General features: G+C 38.3%; 1 protein-coding gene across 2 annotated transcripts in view; it reads left to right on the forward strand.

Moving 5' to 3' along the window:
* LOC126260015 (uncharacterized) overlaps positions 1–15,306 on the forward strand; it is a 159,822-nt gene that overhangs the window by 61,080 nt on the left and 83,436 nt on the right. The window lies entirely within an intron of this gene.

Raw genomic sequence — 15,306 nt, forward strand, 5'->3', positions numbered from 1 at the left:
GTATATTGACACACATCCCAAAAGAATGACGCCACATGAGACATGTGTATTCCTTTGATAAGATTTACTTTGATCAAATTTGCAATCACTTTGACATTTATACGACCCAATCTTTCATGTCGGGTATTGAGGTCATTCATGTCACATTGTGTGTTTGAGACTAATATATTGTGAAAATTTTGTTTTTTTGTTTTATTTATTTGGCAACAGCATGTCTGTCGCAAGACTTGTTTACAAACGTATCTACAAAGCTCACTTCAAAACTTTTTATCTTACATACGCCAAAAGAAAACAAATTCTTCCTTCTTTTTGGGATTTACAGCACATTGTCAATCCATCTGTCTTCCTAATGCCTATTTATGAATTTCTTTATTTGAATTGACCCAATTCCCTTTGCTTCACATTTAGTGTTATCTCCAACTGAAATTTCAATGTTTTAACATTCACAAATTTCATTGAACCATTCCCATTGAAAAGTGATGTGCTATGATGCTCCACTGTCAGGAAGCCAGACATTGCTTACGTCAACATTCAATATACTCTCACAAATCACTTTTATCATGTGGAACGTTTTTGCATGACATTCCATTGGTAATTCTTCTTCTTCTTCTTCTTCTTCATCTTAGAGTGGCAGTTTCATGACACATGGCCCAGCAAGTAAATTTTCCTCTTGAAATCTCCTGAAGTGAGTTCTCCTTCCTCATACCCCTATGCTCTTTCTTCCAGCCTTTAGATGAAGTCGCTACCAAGACGTTGGATGCCTCCTCCATTTTGTTCAATTGCTTTTCTTTGGAGATGAGCCACTCTTGGAGTTTCACAATAATTTGCTGATTTCTAGGCATACTGTCCGAGCCCATGCCTAGAGTGTGGAGCTTCATCAGAAGGCTTATGAGGATCTTGGCCATGTTCACTATGTCTGACACTGTTTCATTCACGTCCTTGAGTTGGCTCACAATTTTCATGATTATTGCAATATGCTATGACACTGGATCACTCTCTCTCATTTGGTAATCATGTAAGCTTTTCATTAGAGCGAGCTTCTTCACTTCAGAGTTTGTTGGTGAATTATGCTGAATTTCTACCACTTTTCATGAGCAGTAGTGTACACTATCAAAAATTTGAGTGGTGAGTACTCGATCAACATTGCAATGCAATGCATAACACGAGCATTGTCTTTTACCTACAGTTTTCCAAACAACATTGTTAGATCCTCAGGTGTTGCTCACTGACCATCCACCACAGCTTGAATGCTGTAGATGTCGAACAAAGCCTGAATTTGAATTTTCATAGCCAGAAATTCAATGCATCAAATTTCATGATCCTTCTTGTGTTTCCTTCGTTGATATGGCACAAAAAATAATGCATGAGCTGACTCAAATTGTGTATCAAATAGAAGTTGTAACAAACTTTTGTACTGAATTTTGTGATGAATCTGGGCTCATAACCTATTAAGGTTTATGGAATCTCAATTCAGACACAGGAATACAGAGCAAAGTGTATTGAATGACAGACACATCAACCAATAAACAAAAGGTGTCTACAACTAAGGAAAATCAAAACAAATGTGACTGTGATGCCATCAATATCTTAGGTGGGGAGATTTCAAAGCCAAAAATAACACTTCAGTTTCAACATCCTCCTTTTCTTAGTTTGTGAGATAAATATTATAAATTCCCTAAGAAGTGCTTGTTTAAATTGCGTTGTAATTCAATGGCTTGAAGTATGCGGAACGTTATAAAAGATATCTTATTGATACACTTAACCTGCAATATTTATTAGACTTTATTTACCAAAGCAGTATAGAATGGCTCATACCTTGAGTATTTTTCCTCCTTGGTGTCTTCAGGTACCTCCATTCAGTTAGATGTGAATTTCTAATGGTAATATATTTGCAGTTTGAAGAACCGCACAAGTGTGCATATGGGAACTTAGTATCAGTTTAATCAATGTGATCATATGCTATTGCTGCACACTGAACAATGCGGCATTTCCATAATATCGTCATGCACCCTATTGTGTATTACATCCTTGCAGTGAGCATCATGACCACTGAGTTCCCTCACATAAACTTCATTTTACTGCTTTAGAGAATGTCAGCATGAGTAAGATGCCCCTGCCATCCAGTTTTGTACAGTGTAGTACATTTAATGCACTTCATCGTACTTACAAGAAACATGGTTTTCACCGTGGAAATATACAGGGTGACAAACAGGAGACGGACGGTTTTTAATGAAATAATACTCAGCCAACTTTAAAATTAATGCATGTTTATTTACGCAAAATTGAAGCTCATTATTTGCCATTTTAGTTAACAAAGTTATTAGTGAAAAAAAAATGTCGTCAAGGTGATGTCCATCATTTCGAATGCAGGACTCAAGTCTCTTCTCAAAATCCTCCATCACTTGGACTAAAATCTCTACAGGGATGGCAGCAATTTCTTGGATGATTGCATTCTTCAACTCATCCAAATTTTGTGGTTTGTTGTTATAGACACAGAAAAAAGTCACATACTGAGAAGTCGGGAGACCTGGGAGGCCCAGGAACATTGCCAAAATGTGAGATAATCGGGCCAGGAAACATGTGTCTAAGAATTGTCATTGAAGTGTTTGCGGTGTGTGATGTTGCCCCATCCTGCTGGAACCATAAACGTTTTACAGGGATTCGTCATCTTCTTAGTTCTGGTTCCAAGAATGTTTCAAGCATACAAATGTAACGAACTGAATTAACAGTAACTGTGGCCCCGTTCTCTTCAAAAAAATAAGGTCCAATAATACCAACAGAGCCAAGAGCACACCAGACTGTTACTTTTTCTGAGTGTAGAGGACGCTGGTGGATAAGGCGTGGATGCTCTGGAGCCAAGAAACATAGGTTTTGCTTATTCATGGTCCTGTTTAAATGAAAATGAGCTTCATCGCTCATCAATAAAATTTCATTTTCATTCGATCCCAAAATCACTTGCATTCTGTAAGCGAAGTCTTCTCATACAGCAAAATAAGTTTCCTTAAGTTGTTGGACGATGAGCATTTTGTAGGGATGGAATTTTAATTGTTTATGCAAAATTCGTCTAACCGATTCACGATTCATTTGTAACTCACTAACAGGACATCTAGCTGACTGTCCTGGGCTTCTGACTGCTGCTCACCTTACCCTTTCAACATTTTCTGGTGTCGTTACTCTGTGTCTTGGGCCAAGATGCTTCTTATCCAGTATGTTTCCAGTTGATCTGAAGTTTTCCACCAATCTGAGGATTGTGTTACGGCTCAGAACAGCATCATGTCGACCGGCATTAAACCGTGCATGAAACAATCACTGCATAGCAATAATAGACTCACCACTTTTCACGAAACTGTCATAGACAAACACTTGATGTTGCAAGTCCCACTGCTTCATAGTGACTGAGTAAATGAAATGACGTCTTGTGGGGATCAGAACTATCCCCACCTCGACCACCTCCCACCACCGCGCCCTCAGTATTACGCAGTTCAAAACCATCCGTCTCCCATGTGTCACCCTGTACTATACGTTTGAAGTCATTGGTAGATAATTTTACATATGAATACCAAGGGCACAGTCTACGGACAGCATGTAACTAAGTATGAACAGGTCTTGCTTCTGGACTTTATCAGAATCAGAATTGAGGTTGTCATACTACAAAAAGAAATGAATAAGATCTGCAAAACTGAGGGAAAGAAAATCCCATCCCAAGTAATGCCATGTATTGATTACATAGTTCTAGATTATTCTATGAAATAGTTTCTGATGCTAGATGACCTGTCTCATGGCTTTGAAAATGAACCCTTAGAATTCATGTTGTTGTTGTTGTTGTTGTTTTTGTGGTATTCAGTACAGTGACTGGTTTGATGAAGCCCTCCATGCTATTCTATCCTGTGCAAGCTTCTTCATCTCCAAGTAACTACTGCACCCTACATCCTTCTGAATCTGCTTAGTGTATTCATCTCTTGGTCTCCCTCTATGATTTTTACCCCCTACGCTGCCCTCCAATACTAACTTGGTGCTCCCTTGATGCCTCAAAACATGTCCTACCAACTGACCCCTTCTTCTAGTCAAGTTGTGCCACAAATTCCTCTTCTCCCCAATTCTATTCAGTACCTCCCCATTAGTTACATGATCTACCCATCTAATCTTCAGCATTCTTCTGTAGCACCACATTTCAGAAGCTTCTATTTTCTTCTTGTCTAAACTATTTATCGTCTGTGCTTTGCATCCATACATGGCTAGACTCCATACAGATACTTTTAGAAAAGACTTCCTCACACTTAAATCTATACTCGATGTCAATAAATTTCTCTTCTTCTGAAACGCTTTTTCTTTCCATTGCCAGTCTACATTTTATATCCTCTCTACTTCGACCATCGTCAGCTATTTTGCTCCCCAAATAGCAAAATTCATCTACTACTTTAAGTGTGTCATTTCCTAACCTAATTCCCTCAGTATCACTTGTTTTAATTAGACTACATTTCATTATCCTCGATTTGCTTTTGTTGATGTTCATCTTATATCCTCATTTCAAGACACTGTCCACTCCATTCAACTGCTCTTCCAGGTCTTTTGCTGTCTCTGCCAGAATTACAATGTCATCGGCAAACTTCAAAGTTTTTATTACTTCTCAATGGATTTTAATTCCTACTCCAAATTTTTCTTTTGTTTCCTTTACTGCTTGCTCAATATATAGATTGAATAACAACAGAGATAGGCTACAACTGTGTCTCACTCCCTTCCCAACCACTGCTTCCCTTTCATGCCCCTTGACTCTTATAACTGTCATCTAGTTTCTGTACAAACTGTAAATAGCCTTTCACTCCCTGTATTTGACCCCTGCCACATTCAGAATTTGAAAGAGAATATTCCAGTCAAAATTGTCAAAAGCTTTCTCTAAATCTACAAATGCTAGAAACATAGGTTTGCCTTTCCTTAACGTATCCCCTAAGATAAGCCCTAGAGTCAGTATTGCCTCATGTGTTCTCTGGTACCGTGTGCCGCGTAATTTGAATCCCCGCCAGACGTCATTGACATCGAAGACCCCTAGAGGTCTCTGCACCATCGCGCTGTAAGCTGTGGCGGTGTGCATGTCCTGGCCCACATTTAGTGTGAGGGTGGCACAGTGGAACACGTGGTTCCATCGGCCAATAATGGTGCCCCCGCTAGAGTATTTAAGCACCTGCCTCTCACTCAGCCAGTGAGTCTAATCGTTGCGTGAGTCTTGACACAATGCCTCGACCACAGACCGCGTGTTTACCATTCATGGTTTTCCTTACTAATGGACATCTTGGATTCGTTTGGTTGTCTCTGTCACTCCGCTGCTTCTTGTGTGTTGTTGTCATAAGGTCTCTCTTTATCGTCCGTCGTTGTTTCGTGTCTGTCCCTTCCATTCGTTTGCTTGTTCACGGGCTGCTCTCCGTTTGGTCCCTCCACGCTTTCTCGGCCACCCTGCGAACGTTCCAGACACGGTTACAACAGGTTACAACATTTCTATGGAATCCAAATCGATCTTCTCCAGTTTTTCCATTATTCTGTAAAGAACTCGTGTAGTATTTTGCAACCATAACTTATTAAAATGATAGTTTGGTAATTTTCAAACCTGTCAACACATGCTTTCTTAGGGTTTGGAATTATTACATTCGTCTTGATGTCTGAGGGTATTTCATATGTGTCATACCTCTTGCTCACCAGATGGTAGAGTTTTGTCAGGGCTGGCTCTCCCAAGGCTATCAGTAGTTCTAATGGAATGTTGTCTACTCCTGGGACCATGTTTTGACTTAGGTCTTTCAGTGCTCTGTTAAATTCTTCATGCAGTATCATATCTCCCATTTCATCTTCACCTATATTCTTTTCTATTTCCACAATATTGCCCTTGAGTACATCGCTCTTGTACAGACCCTCTGTATACTCTTTCCACCTTTCTGCTTTCCCTTCTTTGCTTAGAACTGGTTTTCTGTCTGAGGTCTTGATATTCATACAAGTGATTCTCCTTTCTCCAAAGGTCTCTTTAATTTTCCTGTAGGCAATATCTGTCTTACTCCTAGTGATATATGCCTCTACATCCTTACATTCGTCCTTTAGCCATCCATGCTTAGCCATTTTGCACTTCCTGTCGGTCTCATTTTTTGGACATTTGTATTCCTTTTTACCTGCTTCATTTATTGCATTTTTATATTTTCTCCTTTCATCAATTAAATTCAATATCTCTTCTGTTACCCTTATCTTTTTACCTACTTGATCCTCTGCTGCCTTCTCTATTCCATCTCTCAAAGCTACCCAGTCTTCTGCTGTATTTCTGTCCACTGTTCTTGTCAATTGTTCCCTAATGCTTTCTCTGAAACTCTCTACAACCTCTGGTTCTTTCAGTTAATCCAGATCCCATCTCCTTACATTCCCACATTTTTGCAGTTTGTTCAGTTTTAATGTGTAGTTCATAACCAATAGATTGTGGTCAGAGTCCATATCTGCCCCTGGAAATGTCTTACAATTTAAAGCCCAGTTCCTAAGTCTCTGCCTCGTCATTATATAGTATATCTGAAACCAGTGTCTCTTCCACATATACAACCTTCTTTCATGATTCTTAAACCAAGTGTTAGCCATGATTAAGTTATGCTCTGTGCAAAATTCTACCAAGTGGCTTCCTCTTTCATTCCTTACCCCCATTCCATTTTTACCTACTACTTTTCCTTCTCTTCCTGTTCCTGCTATCGAATTCGAGTCCCCCATGACTATTAAATTTTTATCTCCCTTCACTGTCTGAACAATTTCTTTTATCTTATCATACATTTCTTCAATTTCTTCGTCATCTGCGGATCTAGTTGGCATATAAACTTCTACTACTGTGGTGGGTGTGGGATTTGTATCTATCTTGGCTACAATAATGCGTTCACTATGCTGTTTGTAGTAGCTTACCAGTGCTCCTATTTTTTTTTATTCATTATTAAACCTACTCCTGCATTACCCCTATTTGATTTTGTATTTATAACCCTGTATTCACCTGACCAGAAGTCTTGTTTCTCCTGCCACTGAACTTTACTAACTCCCACTATACCTAACTTTAAACTATCCATTTCCCTTTTTAAATTTTATAACCTATCTGCCCGATTAAGGGATCTGACTTTCCACGCTCCGATCCACAGAATGCCAGTTCTGTTTATCCTTATAACGACATCCCCTTGTGTAGTCCCCTCCCAGAGATCTGAATGGGGGACTATTTTACCTCCAGAATATTTTACCCAAGAGGACGCCATCATCATTTAACCTTACAATAAAGCTGCAGGCCCTTGGGAAAAATTACGGCTGTAGTTTCCCCTTGCTTTCAGCCATTCGCAATACCAGCACAGCATGGCCGTTTAGGTTAATGTTACAAGGCCAGATCAGCCAATCACCCAGACTGTTGCCGTTACAACTACTGAAAAGACTGCTGCCCCTCTTCAGGAACCACACATTTGTCTGGCCTCTCAACAGACACCCCTCTGTTGTGGTTGGACCTATAGTATGGCTATCTGTATTGCTGAGACATGCAAGACTCCCAACCAATGGCAAGGTCCATGGTCTTGGGTGGGTTAGAATTCATTCAACCCATAAATGTTCTCAATTGTTGAACATACAATGGTGAGAAATGTGAAGGATTGTTTCACCCTCTTGTGTGTGTTTCCACTGTCACCTGTCCTTTGTGTGGAATCTCATTTTTTTTTGTTATAGTTGAGATGTGCTTTCAAATTTGCTGTAGGAGCACATACTGTACTTCATTGTATTTTTTCCATATTAGTAAAAGAAACTGATCCATTGGTGTATAGCTGGAATTTCACAGGTGTGCGTTATATGCAGAGTGTAAGAAGCAATTTTCATGGCAATGGTATTTTGGTTGATAATTTGTTCAATATTGTTTGCAATTGATTTCTGGTATGGCTGAGATACCAGTATGCAAATACATTTGCTGTGACACATAACAGCTACACTATGTGATCAAAAGTATCCGGACACCTCGCTGAAAATGACTTACAAGTTCGTGGCACCCTCCATCAGTAATGTTGGAATTTAGTATGGCATTGGCCCACCCTTAACCTTGATGGCAGCTTCCACTCTCACAGGCATACGTTCAATCAGGTGCTGGAAGGTCTCTTGGGGAATGGCAGCCCATTCTTGATGGAGTGCTGCACTGAGGAGAGATTTCGATGTCGGTTGGTGAGGCGTAGCATGAAGTAGGCATTCCAAAACATCCCAAAGGTCTTATGTAGGATTCAGGTCAGGACTCTGTGCAGGCCAGTCCATTACAGGAACGTTATTGTCGTGTAACCACTCTGCCACAGGCCATGCCTTATGAACAGGTGCTTGATCATGTTGAAAGATGCAATCGCCATCCCCAAATTGCTCTTCAACAGTGGTAAGCAAGAAGGTGCTTAAAACATCAATGTAGGCCTGTGCTGTGATAGTGCCGAGCAAAACAACACAGAGTGCAAGCCTCCTCCATGAAAAACATGACCACACCATAACACCACTGCCTGTGAATTTTACTGTAGGCACTTCACACGCTGGCAGATGACGTTCACCGGGCATTCCCCATACCCACATCTTGCCATCGGATCACCACATTGTATACCATGATTTGTCACTCCACACAACACTTTTACACTGTTCAGTCATCCAATATTTATGCTCCTTACACCAAGCAAGGTGTCGTTGGCATTGGCGTGATGTGTGGCTTATGAGCTGCCGCTCAACCATGAAATCCAAGTTTTCTCACCTCCCGCCTAACTGTCATAATACTTGCGGTGGATCCTGATGCAGTTTTGAATTCCTGCTCCCTCACGATGTCTAATCACTACTGAGGTCGCTGATATGGAGTACCTGGGAATAGGTGGCAGCACAATGCACCTAATATGAAAATCATATGTTTTTGGGGGTGTCCAGACACTTTCGATCACATAGTGTAATTTGTCAGTGTCCCTGACAATGTGCAGACCTTGTTCTTTGGAGTAAGCAGTTGTTAGCCATGTGTTATAATAGTCCACATATGCTGGGAAGAAAGGACTGCATTGCCAGCACGAGTTGGCTACAAGTGTGTCTGATTTTGACATGCCTGTTGTTGATGAATAACAGTGATAATTCATAAATTGAGGAGACAGGGCTCGCTTTTTTACTATTGTTTGCAATTTTTAAAGTAGTTGAGGAGGTTGTGGATGGTGGATAATATACGTTTAGAGCATATTCCACTTTATAATTTTATAGTGTCTGTCTCTATCTTTTGCTACTGCAGTTTTCTCATAAAACAACTTATAAGTTACTTGAATGATTTCAAACAATGGAATGTAGCAATATAATGAAAAGGATAGTTGCTACTAACCATATAGCAGAGATGCTGAGTCGCAGAAAGACAGCAAAAAGTCTGTCAGAAATTTAGCTTTCAGCCAACAAGGCCTTTGTCAAAAATATACCTCCCCCCCCCCCCCAACCCCACCACCACCATCACACTCACACACACAAATGCAACTCACACACACTTGATCACAGTCTCTGGCAGCTGGAGCCACAAACCAGACCACAGCTCCAGCTGCCAGAGACTGTGTGTGTGTGTGTGTGTGTGTGTGTGTGTGGGTGTGTGAGGGGGGGGGGGAGAGAGAGAGAGAGAGAGTTGCATTGCATGAGTGTGTGTGTTGCCTATTTTTGACAAAGGCCTTGTTGGCCGGAAGCTAACTTTCCAACAGTCTTTTTGTTGTGCCTTTCTGTGACTCAGTGTTGGATGATTTCATGTACACTTACACATTACCCAAAACACTATCCAGTAATAGGTCATGTGAGTGCCTGAGATAGTATTTCATTACTGGAGCAAAGCAGAGTATGATGCCACAAATTAATGACTGTATGTAAAGGCTTGCACATTATATTTCCCATCTGAAGTTGAATTACCCTTAAAATCTGTTACCTAAGGCCTGTATGATTGGCCATTCTGCTTCTCTTATTGCATGAATTCCAAGTAAGAATCCACTGCATGTTTCTGATTGCAGAAATATTCAGACAGTTTACTACAATGTACTACAGCTCTTTGAATAATCTAACATACAAGGATCACTTAAAAGATTAAGAAGTTCGACATTTTCAGATTAAAATATAACATGAAATCAAATGACACATTAGTATCAGAAAAGCTACATCCCGGTAAATTCACCCACTCAACGCTAGTAAACATTCCACTGCTCCAACTGCCTATCAATTGGAGGGAACAGGTGGAGGGCAATAGAGAAGATGGCACATAGAGATGAAGTTACTCTTGTTTGTACAGCAAGACCCTATTCCTACTACATCATGAACTCTTGAGCATATTATTTGGACAATTATAATGCATTTTAGTGTTCCAAAACCATTTGCACACAACTTCACTTGGACAGATTCATTGCCACTTTATTATTGGTCATGATATTAATTTTTTTAGCTCATAGACATAGTCAACACAAATTGTAATCCCTATAGTGGCACATATTGTCAAGTCAAACACCTTTTAGCCATCTAATTTCCAAACTTATTTTATTTGGCTACCAGTTTTGGCGATTTACTATGCCATCTTCAGGCCCCTGACCGACGTGTAGTAATATTCCACCTCGGTTCTGGTCAAAACAGGGGCCAGCACTCGAATACTGGTATATGTAGATTTCTGCTTGCTATAGCAATCACTTCAGCCATCATCTGCCGACCGTTGGTTGAAGTGATCATTGGAGCATAAGATGAGAATACAAGAAATGCTGTTGAACCTCTGATCAATTTTATTTTTCTAAACAAATTTTAGAAAAGCTTGTGTGTAAGTGGCAACTTAACCATCTCATCACATATAATATATTTAACATTTTATGAAGCAGATGTTAAAAGTTACATTGTCAAATGCCAATCTTATTTAGTTTGCAGATCATACAGGTATAAGGTCATTTTAAATGATTGAAGTGATTCCACAGATTTACTGCAGCTATATTACTTGACATATTGTCACAGGGCTTTGCACTCACATAGAAAAACCCAGAAAGTTTCTTTTTTTTTATTTATTTATTTATTTATTTTTTTTTTAACAGGTTTTCCAAATGTATCCCCTACTTAGTCTGCAGATATGAAGTTGATAATCAAGTTCTTTGCATATTTGGCATAGCATGTCGCTACCAGTCTGTTAAAAAGCTCTGTTGATGCATGCTCACAGTTTGGCAGGTTTGCTGGTAGAGAAGATGTTAACATTGAATCTTTCGCACAAAACAACATTAAAAAATCACATGGGGTTAGCGTGGAGGCCATGGCATGAATTGCTGATCGTCAACTCCACCACAACCAATCCATCAGTTTCTCAATTTCCTATATAGGAATTCATCATGTTGAACTAGGGTGGAGCTCTGCAGAATGACCCAATTTTGTAGCAATTCCAGAAGCTCATGATCTATAATGGTCTTTTCGCAGAAGAAAAAGAGACAATAAACTTTAAACCATTTGCGCCCTTCTGCGCAGTCTCATGGTTTAAAGTTTATGGTCTCTTTTTCTTCTGCGAAAAGACCATTATAGATCATGAGCTTCTGGAAATGCTTTTGGTAAATCTCAGATGTACTACATGATACTGTAAGGATTCTCTGACCCCCAGATTTGGACATTATGCTTGTTCATTGTGCCATTCATTAAAAAAATGTTGCTGTTTGTCAACTTCTGTGGCCTACGTGTGAAACTCACCTGCACACTATCAACTGTTTCTTCACTCACTGCAGGCCAACCTATTGATTTCCCCTTGCAGAGGCATCCGGAAGCTTTAAACAGTGCATACTGTCACCAGATGGAGTTGGCAGTTGGTGGATCTTTGTTGAACTTCATTCTGCAGTGTCGTTGCACTGTTATGGTAGACTTATGTGAATGCTTTTCAAACACAACATACACTTTCTTGACGCCTGTCACAGTCTTGCCTAACTGCTCACTGCTGCACTTTTGTGGCAGAAATCTGGGGTGCAGATGCGGCATTACAAAATTTTTGAATTTTTCTGTATGAACGTTGAGTTTTGTAACAGTATGTCAATTAATGTAGCTACAGTGAAGTTATGAAATCGCTTCAGTCATTTGTAATAACCTTGTATTATGGTAAACAGCAAGTCAAGTACAGTTTTAGAAAGGGCTGCTAATGAAAGTTTCCATGGACATTAATGAATGATTTGTAGCCAACTCATTGTCATTAAATTTGAAAAAGCTCACTATACGTATTCCAGAACATTTTAGAGATTTCCACCCACCATAAGCAAAAATTATGATGACTGAAAGATAGTGGAGTACAAAAGCATTAAATTTTGGGGTGACCTCAGTGGAGAAAGGCATTCCACAGAATTATTGAAACGCTTAACACACATAATAATTTGCAGTGTGCTTGCTGTCAAACATTGGTGACATAAAAATAAATAAATAAATAAAAATTTAGCATATTTTGCTTGCTTTCTTTCCATAATTTCAAATGGTATGATGGGTTAAGGTAACTCTACAAACCAAGCCAATATTTTCTGAATCCAAAACCACGTAAAGTGAATTATTTAGGGTTAAGACCATCCTGCAGAGTAGTATTTTTAATCATAAATAAATTTATTTCAACTAATACATTCCTTTCAGTAAATATCAACTCAGTTCACAAATTCAGTTGTAGGAATAAGAACAAGAAACATTAAGGCTTACTGGCCTTTCCTTTGTCCCCAAAAGGTGTCCACTATTCAGAAACATAAATTTACAATAATTTACTAGTAAATATGAAAGCTCTAGTGACAACAAAAGTACTGCTTTATAAGGAACCTGACAAAATCATTTGTGACAAACTACGTCTAATCCATTACCTAGTTACACAGTACTGTAGATCCAGTTGGTGTAAATATTGTTATTGATGTGAAACAATACAAGTGCCATGTGATATTCAGCTTTTGGACCTCTTAAGCACTGTAACATGATCAGTATATGTAAACATTCTAAATTTATTTTCATGGGCAACAGCAGAGTTTACTAACCAGTGGCAGAACATGCTGCTGAATGCAGTGTTTTAAAAGGAGCTTTAGCAAAGAGAATTCCTAAACTGTTTCCTAGAAGTTTTCAACAAAACTTTCCCCCCTCAAGCCTGGTGACTAACAGTGGCCAATAAAATAAATTGGATTACATCAGGAATAAAAGTTTCTAGTGCCAGGAAAAGATAGCTTCACAATGAGTTAAAACATAACAAAAACGCTGACTTTGTGCAGTATGTAAAGAGATATAAGAAGACATTCAAAAAGTTATACAGGCAGCAAAAAAATTGGCTAACAACGTGTATATTAGTAAACATGAAAATAAATCAAAGGCAATTTGGGGTGTTGTAAAAACTGAATTGGGAGTAAAGAACAATTGCCAATAAAATGTCAAAATGTAAATTAAAAATGATATAATTGTAGATCCTTTTCAAATGTCAAACTGTTTCAATGATTTTTTCATAAATTTGGTGAAATCAGAAGTAGACATCATAGCCCACCAGGACAAGGTAGATGCCAACTTTGTAAATATAAAACAAAATGCAAGCCTTAAAACATTAAAAACAATCATCCCAAAAGATGATACTATAGTGCCTTAAAAAAAATCAGCTGGGTGTGATGAAATTCAAACCACTGTAGTCAAGGCTGTTCATAACATCATTTCTCATCCATTAGCTGAAAGTATTAATCATTCATTTGAGGAAGGACATTTCCCAGATGTGTTAAAATATGCTGAAATAAGACCATTGTTAAGAAAGGCTCACCAGATGACTTGGGAAATTACCGCCCTATTTCCCTGCTGCCAGCTTCTGCTAAGGTAATAGAAAGGATTGTTGCAAAACATCTTGAAAACTTTCTTATAAAAATGATATTATAGTTAAAAATCAATTTGGATTTCAAAAGGGAAAATACAATAAATGCTATCAGGGAATTCACTGAAAAGATAAGCTCTGCTTTAGACAAGGGTAAAAAGGTCACAGGTATTTTTTGTGATTTGACCAAAGTTTTTGACTCGGTCAATCACTTACTACTTCTACACAAGTTAGAGAGATATGGGATCGTTGACAGGGCATTACAGTGGTTGAAATCTTATTTGTCTGAAAGAAAACACACAGTTATTCTAAATCCAAATGGAAAAAAATCATTCTCGGACTGGGAAAAGGCCCCGCAGGGCTCAAGTTTAGAGCCTTATCTTTTTCTTCTGTACATAAATGATTTACCTTTAAACATTGATGTTCACTCTGTTTTATTTGCAGATGGCACCTCGGTTTTAATTGAAAATGTTCAAATTCATGATACTGTGGAAAATATAAATGGGAAACTTAGAATTATGGTTTCAGCAAAATGGTTTAAAACTCAATGGCACAAAAACACAATTAGTGCAGTTCAGTGCTAAAACATTATCTCCCATAAAAATAGTGCACGGCGATCAGGAAATGACTGAAGCAAGTTATGTAAAATTTCTATGTCTAAATCTTGACAAAAATTTAAATCGAAGACACACGTAGACTTCTTAGCAAACAAACTAAACAGCATAGCTTATGTGATGAATGTCTTATCTGGTTCTACCCTTATGGACACCAGGAAGATAATCTACCACAGCTACTTTGAAACTATAATTTTCTGGGGAAACTCTACGAACAGCCTGAAATTACTTACACTTCAAAAGAGAATCGTAAGAAACATGTTTAGTTCGAAAAAGAACATCATGTCGCCCATTATTTGAAAAATTAAAAATGCTAACCATTCCTTCTCTGTACTTTTACAAAGTTTTTATTTTCATATATAAAAATCAAAACTCACTTGACAATTTTCATTTCAACCAAAGTTGCATTACTTATCACAGACACAGTTTCAGACTTCCCTCTCATAATATAAAACTTTATGCTCAAACACCGTTGTACATTGGATTAAAAATTTACACTAAAGTAAACAACACAAATATGTTAAATGTGCAGTGTGACCCACTAAAAAAATTGTTATTTAATACACTAGGGGAAAAAATGTTGTTATTCAATTGAAGAACTCATGCAGGGCAGTTTGGTAATTTTTAAAGAAAAGAAACAATTAAGATAATGTATTGTATAGTAAATTGTTAATATATTGCATAAACTGTATTGCATGCTGCAAAATGTCTGTAAGTGTTATATATGTTCCTGTTAAATTGTCCATGTCTAAAAATTCAGAAATGCCTGCTTCAATATATTAATTATTATAATTTCATTTTTTAAAAGTAATTTTGATGTGTCTCCAGTACAAAAATCTTTGATTTGTAACTGTACGTAATGAGACAAATAAACTACATTCTGCATTC

This window comes from Schistocerca nitens, chromosome 5 (assembly GCF_023898315.1).
Source record: "Schistocerca nitens isolate TAMUIC-IGC-003100 chromosome 5, iqSchNite1.1, whole genome shotgun sequence".
Classification (NCBI taxonomy): Eukaryota; Metazoa; Arthropoda; class Insecta; order Orthoptera; family Acrididae; genus Schistocerca; species Schistocerca nitens.